Source organism: Tachypleus tridentatus, chromosome 13 (genome assembly GCF_004210375.1).
Source record: "Tachypleus tridentatus isolate NWPU-2018 chromosome 13, ASM421037v1, whole genome shotgun sequence".
NCBI classification, from domain to species: domain Eukaryota; kingdom Metazoa; phylum Arthropoda; class Merostomata; order Xiphosura; family Limulidae; genus Tachypleus; species Tachypleus tridentatus.
Genome location: NC_134837.1, coordinates 162,484,862 through 162,503,145, shown reverse-complemented (window position 1 = coordinate 162,503,145; position 18,284 = coordinate 162,484,862). Strand labels below are relative to the sequence as shown.

General features: G+C 33.1%; 1 protein-coding gene and 1 long non-coding RNA gene across 2 annotated transcripts in view; one reads left to right on the top strand and one right to left on the bottom strand.

The window, feature by feature from the left end:
- The window catches only part of LOC143236784 (dystroglycan 1-like), a 112,447-nt gene extending 111,510 nt beyond the window's left edge, over positions 1–937 (bottom strand). The window contains exon 1 of the mRNA XM_076475339.1: positions 803–937. The gene's annotated coding sequence lies outside the window, so the exon portion shown is untranslated. The remainder of the gene's footprint in view (positions 1–802) is intronic.
- Positions 938–995: 58 nt separating this feature from the next.
- Positions 996–14,411, top strand: LOC143236788 (uncharacterized). Its single transcript, XR_013019752.1, has 3 exons — positions 996–1,047; positions 6,830–6,974; positions 14,288–14,411. It is a non-coding gene; the product is annotated as an uncharacterized LOC143236788 (long non-coding RNA).
- Positions 14,412–18,284: the final 3,873 nt, after the last annotated feature.

Sequence of the window (18,284 nt, the reverse complement as noted above, 5' to 3'; positions counted from 1 at the left end):
TAGCGTTGTAAATCCATAGACTTACAGCTGTTTCAGTGGGGATCATATTCATTATGCTTCTGCAGGAATTTCAATTACTACATTTTATGACCTTCCATTCGAATCCCCGTCGTACCAAACATGGTCGCCCTTTCAGCCGTGAGAGCATTATAATATTACGGTCAATCCCACTATTCGTTGGTAAAAGTGTAGCTAAAGAATTAACGGTGGGTGGTGATGACTAGCTGCCTCCCCTCTAGTCTTTCACTGCTAAATTAGGGACGGCCAGCGCAGATAACCCTCGTGTAGCTTTGCGCGAAATTAAAAAAACCCAACAAACTATGACCTTCCATGCATAAAGGTGTCAATGAACCTTTTAAACGCTAAATAAGCTACATCTTGTAGTCACACTGTAGTGGGAATTACTGTTAACATATAATCAAAATAAGTGTAAATTACAGAAAGGAAATTATGAAATTCGTCACCATAGCTAATTTATGGAAGCGTGCTGTGTCTTTTGCAAACGTCATTTTCAGTGATCTTTATAAGCAATGTTTAATTTATCTCAAATGTGTCTTTCATTGTTAATCATAGTTGTTAATGTATCTATATAAATAAACTTATTTGATAAGAGAAAGAGTGAGAGAGGAATGTTTACTATCCACTACAAATACACTATACGCATACTGTACATTATTTGTGTGTTATTGTGTATAACTGAACCGTACTGCAATAACCTTCAACTCATTCGCTACAAAGTGTACTTAAACGATAAAATCAAAATATTTAAATGTATTATGTCATATAAACACGATGTGCTTACCTTTCAACTGATGAAACAGACGGCAGATCTTCGATTTAAAGTTAAAAGTCTGTGTCAGTTTCTGATCGGTGAAGCACGTCAGCATAGTACATTCATTCCCTTTATGGAAAACGCATTTCTTTTTGTCGCTCTGTGGAGGCGGACTACACTGACTTGGCAACTTGCCATCTTCGGATAATCTTCGTGGATATCAATGTTTTGCATGAGACCTTTAGACACTAGTAGCATGCTGTTAAAGAGATCTGGTAAATATCTAATTTAATCTTATCTATTTTGAAAATATTTACAAAAACGTGATCAGGATAAGATGATACTTTTAATAGCATTACCAGAGTAATTGAAATTTATTCAACATTAATTATTCTGGAATACTATGAAATGAAATTGTAAGTAGCTTGTATGGAAATATAAACACTGGGGAATTTCGTCTACACAAAAGTAGATAGTACAGCGCTAAGTCTACGGATTTACAACGCTAAAATCAGGGGTTCGATTTCCCTCGGTAGGCTCAGCAGATAGCCCAATGTGGCTTTGTTATAAAAAAAACACACGCACAAATGGTAGGCGTTTTCAAGAGGTAAAATAATAATAATAATGATTTGGTTATTGAAGATAATATAAAATTCGTCAACTATAAAAACATAAATAACATATATATAAGTTATTCTGTAAGTTAAGGGCTCCCAGTGGTACAGCGGTAGGTCTGCTGACTTACAGCTCTAGACAGCGGGTTTCAATATCATTGTGAACAAAAAACAGATACCTTGTTGTGTAGGTTTGTGCTTCACTACAAAAAAACTCTAAGTTAATGAAAACTGATGGAATTATTTTAATAAATTAATTTACATTATTATTACTGTGCTTCTGAAGCCTCAGTCTTGCCAATTGTGTTATCTGAAAACTTTTTTTTTATATTTATATTTTGGTCTTCCGTTGGTACAGCGGTAAGTCTACGAATTTACAACGCTCATATCAGGGGTTCAATTCCCTTTGGTTGACTCAGCAGATAGCCTAATACGGCTTTGCTGTAAAAAAACACACACACGCTATTTATATTTCATGATCTTGTTTGATTTGGTTTGTTTTGAATTTCACGCAAAGCTACACGAGAGCTATCTGCGTTAGCCATTCCTAATTTAACAATGTAAGACAAGAGGGAAGGCAGCTAGTCATCACCACCCACCACAAGCTCTTGGGCTACTCTTTCAATAACGAAGTAGGATTATTCGTCACATTATAATGCCCCCACGGCTTTAAGTGCGAGCAAGTTTGGTGTGACGGGGATTCGAACCCAGTACCCTCGGATTACGAGTCGAATGCCTTAACCTTTTAGTCATGCCGGGCTGTTTCATGATCTACGGCTCCTTTCTTTAACACATTTGATTTGCATTAAGCCTCTTTCGCAAAATTATGTACTGTTAGATTTAGTTAGTTATACAATTTTTAAGTTTAATGAAAATCTTATTATAAATTTAAAGGAAATAGTACCAATTTTGTTATTCAATCAAAATAAATTTATTCGACGTATAAGCACAAGTTTTATGTTTGAGTGTAAATACACATCCTGTTGTTATTCATTTGTGTTTGTTTATTGAATTTCGTAAAACGCGGCACGAGGGCTAACTGCGCTAGCCGTCCCTAATTTAGCAGTGTGAGACTAGACTCATTACAGAGAAGGCAGCTAATCAACACCACTCACCATTAACTCTTGGGCTACTCTTTTACCAACGAATTGTGGATTGACCGTCACATTAAAACACTACCACGGCTGAAATGGCAAGCATGTTTGGTGTGCCCGGGATTCGGACCCGCGATCCTCAGATTACCAGTCGAGCACCACAACCACCTGGCCACGCTTGGGCTATTCATTTGTGAAACTCTGTATTTGTCTTCGCTGTCGCAGTCTCCAAATGTGCACTAAGCTTCCTAAATATTCATGTACTGACATCTATTTATATACTCTCTATAATATTAGAGAGGTATCAAATAACTTGGAGTTCTGGCCAGATTTTCACCAGCTCCATGCACTAACCCTTGTTTATGGAAATTCTGTAACACTATAGAGATATCACTCAAGTTTTCGTGCACTGGAATCTTGTTGGATAACTTATAAGAGTCTGTATTATGAAATAAACAAAAGTGTGATACACAATGAAAACAATCCTTATTTGACACAACACAAAACAATGAAGTGCTTATTTCACCTTATGGACAACGGACTGCCACCTTTACTGCATTCGTGAAATGATCAAGTTAGTTCGTGATGGCGAGAAAACAAACTTGTAGAGAAAAATACAGTGGTACCTCTGTTCTCGAACGACTCCCTTCTTGAACAATTCGGTTTTCGAACATATTGTTTGAGAAAAAAAATGTCTCGGTTGTCGAACATAAACTTGGTTCCCGAACCAAGCTATCGTGGCCCGAACCCCCGAAATAACCCGAACGACCCTTCGACCATTCTCGGCCCACGCCAAGCTTGCCCAAAACATTTTACCCGCACCTGTCGCTCAGTCCACAACCCCACTAAAATCTGCTGTGAACGTTCTCGTTTTTCTTTTTTTCTAAATATTCTGATTAAATAAGCCACCAAGGGGTCATAGAAGGATAATAAAAGCAGCAAACCAAAAAGAAAAGTTCTTAGAGTCACAATAGAGGCGAAGAAAGATTTCATAGCGAAGTATGAGAGTGGTGTTCGCGTGTCTGATCTTGCTACACAGTTTGATATGGCGAAATCTACAGTCTGCACCATATGAAAAATAAAGAGGTCATCAAAGGAGCTGATGTTGCAAAAGGAGTGACAGTGCTTACGAAACAAAGATCACAAACAATGGAAGAGGTAGAAAAACTGTTGTTGATTTGGGTAAACGAAAAACAGATAGCTGGTGATAGCATTTCTGAGACCATTATTTGTGGTATGCTGACCTTTCGAAAAACACCCCTGGAACGAGTGCTGTTACAAATGATGCCTTTAAGGCTAGTAGGGGATGGTTTGAAAAATTTAGGAAGAGAAGTGGCATACATAGTGTGGTGAGACATGGGGAGGGTACCAGTTCTAACAAAGACGCTGTTGACAAATTTGTTAGAGAATTTCAGGACTATGTAGAAGCTGATGGTTTTATTCCCCAACAAGTGTTCAACTGTGATGAGACAGACCTCTTTTGGAAGAAAATGCCAAAGAGAACCTACATCACTAAGGAGGAGAAGTCACTGCTAGGACACAAGCCAATGAAGGACAGGCTAACTCTATTGTTATGTAGTGATGCAAGTGGGGACTTAAAACTTAAGCCTTTGCTTGTGTACCATTCTGAAAACCCGAGGGTTTTTAAGAAAAATAATGTCCTGAAAAGTAAACTAAATGTCATATGGAGGGCTAATAGTAAAGCATAGGTAACCAGGCAGTTTTTTATGGAGTGGGTCCATGAAGTGTTTGCCCCAAGTGTAAAGAATTACCACATGGAAAATTAGTTGCTACTCAAGGCCCTTCTTGTGATGGACAATGCACCTGCTCACCTACCAGGCTTGGTGGAGAAGTACAGTTTCATTACGGTGAAGCTCTTGCCCCCTAACACGACTCCTCTCATTCAGCCTATGGACCAGCAGGTCATATCGAACTTTAAGAAACTCTACACCAAAGCACTGTTTCAAAGGTGCTTTGAAGTGACTTCTGACACAGTTAACCCTCAGAGTTCTGGAAAAATAAATTTTAATATCCTCCATTGCTTGAGGATCATAGATAAAGCCTGGAGGGAAGTGTCTTTGAGGACCATGAACTCAGCCTGGAAGAAATTGTGGCCAGACTCAGTAGCAGATAGAAACTTTGAAGGCTTTTTTTTAAATAGAAAAATTTAAAAAATCGGCATGATCGGCTACAGCTAGGGTAAATTATGAACAATGATGAATTGCGTGAACATCACTTCTGCATTTATGATTTCATATTCTGAATTCTTAATCGTAAATGTCGTTATCTGCATCGTTTTTGTCTTCGCCTCAGCCTTTTGTTGGTGAGATGCCGATTTTGTATGTCTGGAACAATCGTTTATCCTGCCATGCGCCATAGAAAAATTGATGTGACAAACCGTACAAAACGCATGACTGTCACTGACTTTTGATGCAATGACCAGATATTTTGCACTATACTCTTTCCTAAATTTTTGATTCACAGTATTAGTCCTTTCAGATTTGCCAGAAACAAGGCCCCTTTTTCCATCTTGTGAACAATCGCATTGGTGTTTCTATGCCGCTTAGAAAACGAGAAATACCCATCTATGCGAGCGCTGATTGGCTGATAGGCACTGATGACTTAACTATGGATTTCCCAACGTACCCACTATGGAGAAGCACCGCACTCAAACTATTGGTAGACGTCGGAGATACAAATATTTTTTATTATTTTAAGCACAAACATGATTATCGCAAGTAGTCTTTTATTTATTATCAAAATTTATTTGTACCTCTCTAGAAATTTTCTTTTCACCCCTTTCAAGCTCTGGGGGAACAATTTATCCCTTTATTGTATAGGCCTATATAATATATAATAATTTGGGAGTTGCAACGAGTCGTAATATTTGTCTGTACGAGCGTATAGTCGCAATGTATACGCCAAAATCGTAATGATTACGCTCAAATCGTAATTGTTGGCATCTCCGTTAACGACATACCAGTCTTTATGCTCTACTTCTTTTCTACCTTGTTATAACATGGTATCCTTACACAATTACTAGTGCACAGCTAATGTTGGCTTAAACTACTTCAGATATCTTTGTGGAAACTGTGACACATTTGCATTTGGACCTGAAACTGCCCACATCCACATCGAAATATAATTCACAACAAATTATGATTATCTGTAAAGCAGCTTTTTGACTTTTGCTACAATACCCCATCATGATATACAGCAGTTACTTATCCCGGTCAGTTTGGTCAGAACTAATAGACTTTATAAACACCTGATTAGTAGTATGTATTACTCGTTCTGTTAAACATTCAAGCAATAGATATGAGAGAGTGTGCATCTTCACCATACTTTACACGATTCACTACTGAAATTCTTGAGTGTGAGTTTCTCCAAGTGCTAGAAATGTGTGATATATTGTTCAGTTAACCCATGAGAGACAGACTGTGCAAACATTTTGACTACCAAATATGTTTTAGCCATTTCATGTAGTATTCAGTTACGACTAGCATATGATACAGATTACCTCATTCAGTCTAAGGGAGAGGACAAACTATGGTATTATTTAAAGTGGAGATCCCATAATCCGACCAGTTTTCTTCTTCTTCACAATACCTAATGAAAATGATAAAGCACTCTCCAAATGTAGTATTCTTCTAATAATATCTCCTCAATCTAAGCATCGAGATAATCTCTGGTGCTACAACACTAATCTCATAGTAAATGTTTAATCAGTTACACATAAGCAATTCACTGAGTTATTGTCACAGCACTACCCAAAAGTTGAACAGTCAAACTTGTACACTTACAGATCCACACTAACATAATGCTAGCATTGTACATACAGATAACTGTTCAAGAAAATAAAGCTTATTTTGAGCATAAAAAAGTCTGCCAATTGTTAGTTTTCCCACAACAGCAGATTGCGACAAGGTGCTAGACAACACACGTAGTACATCATATAACACCACTTCCATGTTTATAATCTCAAAATGCTCGTGGGCTGAATTTCATTCTCCATTATGAGGCTTAACCTGGACTTTATTTCCAAAACTGTAGCTGACTTGTTCCGTGTGAAACTGGCTGAAAAATTCTGATGTAGCTGCATTCCTAAAAACCCAATTTTTGTACCAAGATTAGTGACAACTATATACATTCAGTAAGTGACAGTACGAAAACGAAGTCAAATCTAACTCTACGCTAACATTTAGCTTGTCATCATTCACTAAAACAAAGTTTACATGAATAGTACAAAATGGTGGCCGTAATGAAAGTAAGATTTCGGATGTTCCAGTGTCAATAGGAAACTTAACTTCAAGTTCATGTATTGTCATAGCATGTTATGCTAATTCCAGAGTTTACTAAACAAGCTATCAGACCTGGTATTCAGACTCTACTAGTTAAACCAAAGAAAGAAGTGAAACTGCAACTTGTCATAAATGGCAGCATTTGCTTTGGAATTGGATACAATAAAACCTACAACTGTTCTTTCCATTACAGGTACGTAATGGGCATTTTTGTTTCTAGTGATCTGTTAAGTAACAGTTAAAACAGCAGTTCTATTCTTCATGCTTTAAGAATCATCTCAAGGTATAAAGCTAATGCACGGGTATTGCAGCAATATCAAATGTACCTGGGATGTCTTGTTGGCCCATATGTAACTAAAGCTGCTGCACCATGACATCCTTTAGTAGTGGAGCTGTTAGTAACACTTTGTGAAGTCTTAGTATTATTGCAAGTTCTAGCTGTTTCAGAGCTCAATCATCCAATACTGTTGGCTTTTTCTTTGACTGTGGTGTCTTCTTTAGTAAGACTACCTCAACTTTCTGTAGAGCTCAGGCTTTTGAGTTTTGGGCGTCTTTTTACCCCTTTCAATTCAGTCCATAATCCACATGTGGTCTCCCAAAATTTTAAATTACCTATGTAAATAATCATTTATGTTTTATACATTCAAGGATAAAATAATTCCCACTCATATCAAATTGTCGAACATATATACCATCTTGTTTATTTGTGAATGACACTCACTAAAAAAAGTACTACAATAAAATTATTAAGCTCTTTGGAATGGGTAATGCAGTATGTAACCTGGAACAGAAACAAGAATTATCTCAAATTTATCAATTCTTACATACTGTTCACACTGACGTTAAATGTATGCAGAGCAACTGCATGAAACATTTTGAACAAAATTCCTAAAAATACACGAAAAAATGCATTAATTGTACAACTTATTAACTGGTAAATCCTATTAGTGTTGAACAGCTACACGACCTTTAGTAGCGTTAATACATATATATATTGTTGTAGTCTGTATCTTCAACACTTTAGTTCACACATTAGTCAATAAAACTTGGTATAGGATACCTAGAATATTCTAAGCTTTACTTAAAGAATACACTAATTTGGGGAGTAGTGATCCAAAGACTTGAGAAATTTATAAATAAACAACTATCAAACAGTAGTAGCTACCTCATACAACAAGTTTGGAATAGAACAACAGAAGAAAACATCCATAGTAAAGTTCTAGAACAGAGTACAAAAGAAAGAACAGATCTGAGCCAAATTTGCAGATTTAAAACAGCTTTCCCAACTATCTTAACCAAACACACTTATAAAAGGCAAGGATAAAAGAATTAGGGTAAAGCAGCGTAGGTGTACATCTTTAAGGGAAGTTCTGCAACTGGTGATGGAAGTAGGCTACATCAAAATTGCAGATAAAAATTAAAGATATCACCTTGAAGATACAGAATCAGTAAAGAGTGTGTTAATGAAACATCATCTTTCACTGATGACAGTCTAGAACTAAAATGATTAATTGAAAAATTAGTTACATAGGATGAAGGAAATAAACCACGTGTTTCAAGTAATTTGAAAGGACTTTGCTATGAACTGCAGTTAAAAGACTGTAGGGAATGAAAACTTCACCTAAAGAGATAAACAAGAATTCAGTAGAGCTCATACCTCCAACCACACAGCACTGATCATATCTGGCCTTCAAAATATATGAAAATCTGTTTATAGATCCACTGATAACAATGGACCATTTTCAGCAGGACATTGAAAAAAATATTTTATATAATCCATCAAGTTTCATCAAGCCATGATCATTTTTGAGGTACAGAACAAAAATAGTGGGAAAAATTTGTCTCCATGTTAACAAACAGAATTTCTTTGATTTTCATAAGCTTGGCCCTCTAGAAATTAATTACTTCTAAGTTGGGTGGTAATACAAATGTATACCAACTTTTGTCCAAATCCATTCAGCCATCTTGAAAAAATCTTGCTGACAAACACACACACACACATACATAGAAGTGAAACATAACATCCATCCACAGGTGATAATAAAATGGTGAACCATTATAGATACAGAAAACCTGGTCATAATAGTGAGATTTAGTACCTACTGATTCTTCACATACACCCATAAAACAATACCAAAGGATAAGGCTTTGTGCCCAACCACACGAAGGAACCAACAATTAACAACAACAAAGAGAGAGAATTAACTGGACATATATACCAAAGTTCAGCAGAGAATATCCCATCTACTTCATTGAAATAAAAAAAATATATAAAAAAACAAGTCCACAAGCTTTTTGATGGGAAGCCTTGCTGTATTTTAATCAATACTGGTTCTACAGCTACAACAATTTAACCTGATTTGAAAAGGTGGAAATTGCCTTTCAGATGAAAAAATAAGAGGAAGTGATGAAAACAGTGAGTAGAAAAAGTTGCCCTAAGAGTAAAGTAAAGATTTCTCCTTGGTGTATAAAATTTCTCTGTACCACTTGATGAATGGGTAATTGACTGTGATGAATGCATATTGGAAACTGATTTTGTGTAAAACACATATGTAAGGTTAGAGTAGTTTCACAATCTATGACCAGAAAATCCTTGTGTACTACATGACAACTTATACATAAGAGGTTGAACTTCCTATGACAACAAAGATACTGATACTATCAAAAAATGAAATACTAAACAGTCTAAGATTTTCAAAGAGATAAAAGCCATGGAGAAACAAGGAATAGAAAAACCAATTTCTAGTTATTGGGCATCACCCATTGTACTTGTGATGGAGGATGGACTACAAAGTTCTGTGTGGGCTACTATAAAGTGTATAAAGTACAAGGATGGATGCCTAATCACTACCAAGGTCTGACTACTCCTGTGTATACTTACTACATCTAAATGGTTTTCAGCATGAGATATATGCAAGAACAAGTTGACAAAGTAAGTAGAGAGAAGAAATCCTTTACTGCAGGAAATGGATTGAGCTATCTGTTGATTTACCATTTTTATGGTGTAAAGTACCTGTTACACTTCAAAATTTAATGTAGTGTGCTCTACCTGAACTATTAGGTAATAAAATACTCATTTACTTGGATGACAACTGCACATGGGAGACCTTTGATAATGCATGTGATAGGTTAAAGAAAGAGAACCTTAAGCTAAATCTCCAAGCATGTGAATTATTCCATCAAAAAGTGAGACTTTTGGGACACATAATCAGCAGTTTGTAAGTCAACAGAACCATCAAAGGCTGACTCTCTCAGAATTTGTCAACACCAAATAACTCATATGAAATAAGGACTTCTTTTGCTGCCATCATTTTGTTAATCATTCCATTGCATAGCTCATTCTCAACACAAAATCTTGAAAACTCCAATAATTCAGCAAACCCAATTCTGGAAGATCTACTCATTTTGGATACAAATGTCAATGGTTTTGTAGAGCAAGCAGTTTTGTCACAAATATGGAAAAGAATGTGATTTCTCACCACAGCAAAACTATAAATGTCATCAACAGGATATACTGTACAACTTGAAAAGTTCAATTTGATCATACAATATTAAAGTGGCTGAAAATTCTGACAATCCAAAAAGCAAAATAATAAGAAATAATTTAGAAATAATTCTAAAAATCCTAGGTGTACAGCTTTAAACCCACACATCACCTTGGACAGAACCATACAAATGATGAGGCATTATTTCAAAGACCATATACGATTTTGAAAACAATTACTTCGTGGATCAAGAATAGAGGAGAAAGACCCTCATGGTAAACAATCAATCCATATAAGTCCAATGACAAAAGTGGGCTGCACACAGTGGGATTCATTATGCTTATTAGAGTGTTGGAGGTCTGTAGAGAATTGGTATAAAATATGAACTTTGTTGTGAGCATAAGATCCACAAAAGAAAGCATGTGCAGCTATGGCAGTATTATGCTGAAAAATCAGTTGAGAATTATTGTTGATGCCCTTAGTAACCTGCCAAGGAGTGATAATGGGAAGATGCATCATGGTTGTTGTGGACCATTTCATCAAATGGCTGCCAAGGAAGCAGAAGCACCAACAAGTAATTTTGTTGGCAAATGTTTTCAAGATTCAGTATGTCTACAAAATTTTACAAAGGCCAGGAAAAAAATTATAGACCAGCCCTGTTGTCAGAAATGTGTTGTACCAATATAATAAAAAATGTCAACATAACAGCAACTTCATCCATTTTCTGACAGCATAATGGAAAGATACAACCACACATATTTAAATAAATTAACTATTTATGTTGATGAATATCAGAAAATGTGTGATAAAGGTCTTTCACTGTTAGTTACGAGTTATCATAAAGCAATACATTAAGCTAATGCAACACATCATCATTTTCATCACTGATGTTTAGAAGAGAACTTTAAATACCACTGGACCTTTTGCATTTGCAGCTAGAGACAGTCTTTCAAAAAAGCCTTACACAGAATATCTAGGGATATTAAGAAACACCTATGACATCATACATGAATGTACCAGGGAAATGCTTAAATCAGGTAGTGACAAAATAAACACATTATGATATACTACTGATAAGACACGATTCCAGTATGCCTTAGATGAACTTCAAAAGTTAAGCAAAAGCTGGGAAAGGCCATACATTGTAATAAAAAAGTCAACTGCGTGGTTTAGAGAATTCAGTGAAATCACTCAGGCCATCATCCTTGTGAAATGGATGAATTATGGAGAATAGCAGAGATAAGATATTTGCTTTGAATACAATAGCCATATAACACAGTCTCTCGTAATGTAAACTACACTAAAGAATTATTGTCAAGATTACTAGATGTGGTGAGGCTTGAAATTCATTTTAATATAGTATACTGAAGATATGATGGAGTCAGTAAATTTAAGTGAGTTCAAGAGAAAGCTTGATAACCATATGAATAACAATGGTTGGCTTTAGATTAAGAAATTAAAGCAAATATATTTGAGATTTATGCCTTTCTTTGGCTTTGTATCAAATGCTTTTTGTAGATTAGTGTATTCAAATGAGCATTTTAGTATTTTTGTGGCAAAGTAATGCTATCTAAAACTTTAAAAATGAGTGTCACCTACATCCTAATAACAATAACTACACCATTACTCTGCTTTAAAAACATCAGAAGAGGGAAAATATTTTGATATACATTAAATGAAATTAGAATAAAAATTAATTATATATTTAATCTGTTTTTACTATACTGTTTGGATAACGGTTTCAAACTGACTACTTGCAAAGTTGAACAATGAAATATCAGTGTTGTGTTCACAGCAGTTACCCAGCTCCAAATTTTAACTATAATAGCCACTTAGCTTACATAAAAGGCATCAGAAAAGTTTTTCAAAGAAAATACTCTACTACATTAATTTTGTTTACCTAAATTGATTTAACACTGGTCTAAAGTAAATATGATATACGCTTAATAAATGTAATGTTACTGTTTACAAAGGTCTTATTGAATTACTTCAGATTTTTGTAGTCGTTCTGAAGTTACATTTCCAATATGAATATATTTTTCTCAAAAGTGATAAAAGAATACAGAAGCATTAATTTCCAACACTGGTCTAAAGTAAATATGATATACGCTTAATAAAGGTAATGTTACTATTTACAAAGGTCTTATTGAATTACAAAATGTTACTCTCATAACCTTACAGAATTGAAACTTGGTGTTGCTATCCGAACAAGGGTTGATGAGAATCATCTCCATTGAGCAAAAATACTTTTAAATTTTTTAAAGCAAGAAAAAAACCCCCCAACAAAATAGAACCTTTTAAATATATAAGAACATTTTAGCTGCCATTCTTTCAGACACTTGACATTCAGCTATACAAGAATCTTGATAAAGTGAATACATTTTATTGGAAAATAAACCATACTTAATGTTTCTACTGCCAAATAAAATGTATAATAAACAATGCAAAATTGAAACAATACATGGTTTCACTGATTCTCAGGTAGGAAGGTAATCTGTTTCAATTCATACTTATCACAGAAACGATAAAATGGAGTTCACTCAATGTGCAAAATTTAAAAAAAAATCAACAATTTTACTATAGTCAAGAGCTAATGTTATCCAAAAATTAGGTCTTTCAATGTTTTTATAAATCAATGACTTTGTTTTCAAATTTCAATTAATACAAGGTAACATTAGTGTTGTTTCATTTCTAATGTTTCTTACTTTCATCTTAGCCTAACAAGATTAACTTAACAGCTCATTATTGAAAAATATAAAAGACCTAGGCCTTAAATAAAGAATATTATTTATTCTGCTGTTTATTCTTTATCTCCGGACGTGATATAATTTTTTTAAACAATATTATAAAGTTTTATTAGCAACAGGTGTTTTGTCTCATTAATCAACAATATTACAAAATGAGTTGATAAAGGGTATATAAAAATGAATCTAACATGTAAACAAGTTTATTAACAGCAAGTTAATAAACGATACCCATCTCAAGTTACAATTTAACTAAATCGTTTCTCAGCAGAAAACTGATGGAACGAACATTTACTTCAAAAACCTGCAATTCTGAAATTGTGAAGTTTTAAACTTTTAAATTAATTTCTGTGCAATCATAACATATTTTTTACCAAGTTAGAAAACTAAGTGGTTCAGAATCTATAGCATTGTTGTAAGGTAGCATATACCCTTTAAATGTCAAAAAATATCACAATTTTTTTCATATTTAAGGGGTGCAACTTTCACAGTTTGTAGGACACAGTATAACTTTTTCTGCCTAGACAAATACCTTTATGTGACTATTTTGCATCAAATTTTTAAATACTTTTTTATCAAAATCTGAAAACTGACATTCTTATAATGATTTTTAACTCCTATCTTCAGATCAGTTGATGCTATAACTTCACAATTGAAATAAATATGCATTATTAGAGTATCTAATAATGTACTAAAGTTGATGAGAGATTTGGTTTTTATTAAATGGCCCTTAATGAGTCATTGCAACATATGTCTTAATTAGGACATACTCGTTAGTGCTGTAATTTGACCTTGAATTAATTACTTGTTTACATCCTGTCAATGTCTGGACCCATTTCTTGGAATATTTACTCATTTTTGTAGAAGTTATCAGGAAAATTTCTTTTGTATTTCTTCATTTTTATAATGTGCAGATTAATCACAGTGTCCCAGAATATGTCTTTATACCTATTTCACCATATTTTCATGCAAGAAATAACATAAAGATGCGTTTTTTTCTGATAAAAAGACCAAACCTAGATAATAGTACGTAAAGGGTATATACTATCTTAATAAGTTCCATAAAAACAAACAAAAGATCACCAGCTACACTATATTAGTGAAAACCTTCAGCCAGTTACATGGGAAAGTATTTTTTTTGCCATGAAATAAGGTAAAAACTGATTTAAAGTAGGCACATGAAAATGAAGAAAACTTACAAATATCATTCATGAAAAAAGAGAAAAACAACTAGTGTGCATGATTTTTTCACGCATATCCTTTCGTTGTTTCTTTAGAGATTCTGAAGCAAAGAGGACGAAAGCAGATGCGACTTCAAAGAACATTCAATACATGGATCTGAGAGACCCCTCTCTCTCTCTCTAACCAAACATACACAAGATTTTCATTTTTATTTTAAAGCATATAAAATCATAATCTCGAACTCTGAACAGCTAACAGTTCACTGAAGCAAGTACTTAGATTTTATAAACAAATATATTTTTTTTTTTTATAAGATAATGGAATATCTACAGTAATATTAGTTGTTGAATAAAAGTGTTTATTGTAATTATTGGCACTAAAGAGAATTGTTAGTTTCTTTCCTTCATGTGTAAAAGGCACAATAATATATTAAAAACAAAATATGAATTTACATTTAGTCCTTTATGCTTTTTCTTTCAAACAACATTTTTCAGTAGAGTCTAAACCTCTCTATATTATTATGCATTGTACACCAGAAAAATGATAGTAGAAACAACATCAGCTACAAACATGTTCAGATAAATAACTGTAATTTCATGGAAATCATTAAATATTCACTTTCTCATTTTGCTCTTCCATATACTGTATTAACTCTGCAAGTTTTACATATGAAATACATACATATACATATATACATATTAAAAAAACAATTCATAAAATCCCAGCACTAGTATTTTTATTTACATCTTTTTGCTTGACCTTCTGCAACTGTATACAGGGCCAAGGGGTTATTTTTTCCTCCCACTACATGTACCATAAAAACCTTTTATGGTTCTGCTAATTAATAAAATGTGAGTTTAAAAATTTAAAATGACAAAAATTATGATAATATAAATAATGATCCTTGTCAGTTACTGAACAACTTTTTTGTAAACATTTAATACATCAAAGTTTTTCCCCATACTATTCACAGATAAATTAGAATTTATACTATCAGGAAATTCCTTCAGTCCAGTTATTCATATAAAGCATAAGATCATATAACTACAAATATATTTTTAACAAGTTACAGCACAGTTTTGTTAAAAAGTTTCATAAAATTTTAAAATATACAGAGAAATTTTAAGATTTTTATCTATAACATTATCTTAAAATATGAGTGAAGGCTTTTTCCTCTTACAATAATTCACATATTAATTAAAACAAATTAGAATAATGTAATAGTAGAAGAAACCAGAGCATTGCAAAAAATTTGTAAATTTGGTTTTTGAAATTAATTAAAAGGAATGTTTATTTTCTTTAAATGGGCCTTTACTGAAAACATAAAGACAAACTAAAATGGCTTATTACACATATCTATCATAAATATAAATATATTATTAACTACAAACTGTTTCAGAAACTACAGAAACTTTGACAATGTAAAACTAACAACAGTAATGCTTTATTTATTTCAGAAATATTACTTAGATAGTCTATAATTTTAATATAAAAAGCTGAAGAGAATGTTGTGTAGAAATCATGTTGATCTACCCTTTAATTAAAATGATTTTTTTTCAAATAAATAAAATCTTTGGGAAATAAACTAATACTGAGATAAGACTAAAACAACAACAACAACAAAAAAAAAACTACTTTTGATTGTTAAAATAAATTCACTTGTACTTTATCAACACCTGGCACAGATATTTTGGGTGAATGATAACAAACATTAGAACAACGATAACTTGCAAAAACTTAATTTTGACAGAGAAATTCAGTTGTACTTCAGAATATGCTGCATTATATTACCAAACAGTCAGTTTCATGGCACCACAATCTACAACGTGTAAATACTATATTAAATATTCAAGTAGGCAATTCTGAAACTCAGTATTCTGTAATACTAAATATGAAATGTAAAAGGATAAAAAAGAAAAAGTAATTATGAACACACAGTTATAATTACAAACATTACTAACTATGCAATATTTATCAGACAACTCTATATACACGTATATTTATTTAACTAATAGTGGTACAATGTGATGGGGATAATACCATATCAATACAAATATTTAGTAGATATTACTGAAACTTCTAGAACTTCTGAGGGTAAGTTCAATATAGTCGAACCATCAACATATAGTAAACAAAAGCTTTCACTGAGGTTTTTAAAAAGAAAAGTTATTATTGTCAAGCTTTTTGTTAATTTTGATTCAAAACTTGAATAGTACAACATAAAGCAAAACTTGCAACAAAAAACAACTTTACTGAAATTCCATAAAACATTTGTTAAAATATGCTTCCTTTCTCGTAATGACCAATTTTGATGATTTGCAATGTAGTGTTTTATTATTACCTAAGAAAAAGGAACATGCTTAGATATAAATGTATTTTATTAATCAATAAACTCTGGATGCTAAATCAGTTCCTAAAAAGTAATTGTGAATTACAGTAACTACATATGTATGTACACACACTGTGGACTCACAGTTTATGGAAAGACAGCATATGGGTTGAACTTGAGGAAAGGTGACACCACCTGTCTCAACCACTTTTGCATGGTGAAAAAATAAGTAGGTTCTAAATTCTGATGCCCATCTTCAGAGAAATTTTATTTCACAGTGCTAAAAGTTTAAAAGCCTAATGCTGAACACATAACTGAAAGATGGTATTTAAATTTAACCACGTCTGCTACAGGAAACTTAAAATCATAAAATGAGTTTTGAGTGAAATGTTACTTGTTTGTCATAGCCATATGTTTAGTTTAAAAAGAAAATTACAAAATAAGACTAGCTTGGATTTGTTATTTTTTAGGAAGAAAGAGAGAATTGTCAGATTCTATAAAAAATTTTAAACCTACTGCAGGCCTAGCTGACTTTATACATACAGATACTTCCCTAATAAGAGAAGATGCACTGAATCCAACTTTGAATGCACTAAAAATGGAAAAGTGAAAGCATACAGGGTACATTTGCTTTTGTGGCAAGCAATTTTACAGTAATTGTATGATAAATAAACTAAAGCAAGGACATGCATTTTAAAGAATGATGTAGTATCAGGTATATTCAAAGGCTTTCTACCCCATTTGTATAAGGCAGACAAACAAACTTATCTAATTACAGTTAAAATATGCTCTGAATTCTGGGTTGCAACTTTATTCACTAGAAAAATGAATTAAAATAAACTTTAAGAAAGTGTAAGAAGAGTGTCAGCTCCACTATTTTTGTACCACTGCAAAATGTTGAGCACTACAGCAACATTTTGAATAACATCATGGAGTACTTTAGTTTTTTTAAAAAATCATCAAGAAATTGTACTGTCAGGACAACAAGGACACATTACTCAATAAGAAAATCACTTCCAGTGTACACTGAGGGTTGGTCTAATTGTTCAGTTCACTGAAAAGGTATTTGGATATACATTTGTCAATAGTAGCTTTATGAATGCCAAAATACATTAATAATTGCCAAATGCACTGTTTACTTTTTTGTGCCACATTTTACTCCAATTGTATAAGAAATTGTTTGAGAAGACAGCAGAGGCCCAGATGCTGTGTAAAATTCCTCACAGTTTTGTAGTTGTAAGGCTTCAGTGAAATGGGAAAAAGTACATTCCGAAAGTTGCATATGAAAATTTCCATCCTAAGCTGGATAAGTTAATTTTTTTCTTTTAAATGCATAGTCACAAGATTTTGCAAACAAAACTACATAGGTAGGAGGTTAAAAAAACACAAAAACACTTCCCTGTGACTCTTCCCTTTCAGAGCAGTATTTTATAATATGTCAATGATGGATTGAACGTGTTCTATTAACTTTCCAAACAGGAGGGGTGTCACTAATATCCTCTGATATGTAACTTCTCACAGTGTAAATACCAAACTGAATGAAACTTGGTAGACATTATGTCTATGGGGTAGCGAGTCCATTTTACTATACCATAATAGTAACAAATTAATAATGTTATGACATTTCATTGAAGTAATTATTCTATATTACACAGAAAACAAACTGTTTAACATGTATACTTATATATATATATGTAATATACAAAAATTTTATTTCATATTCCTATCATATTTTAGGTTGTTAAATTTTCTAAATTTAGTTG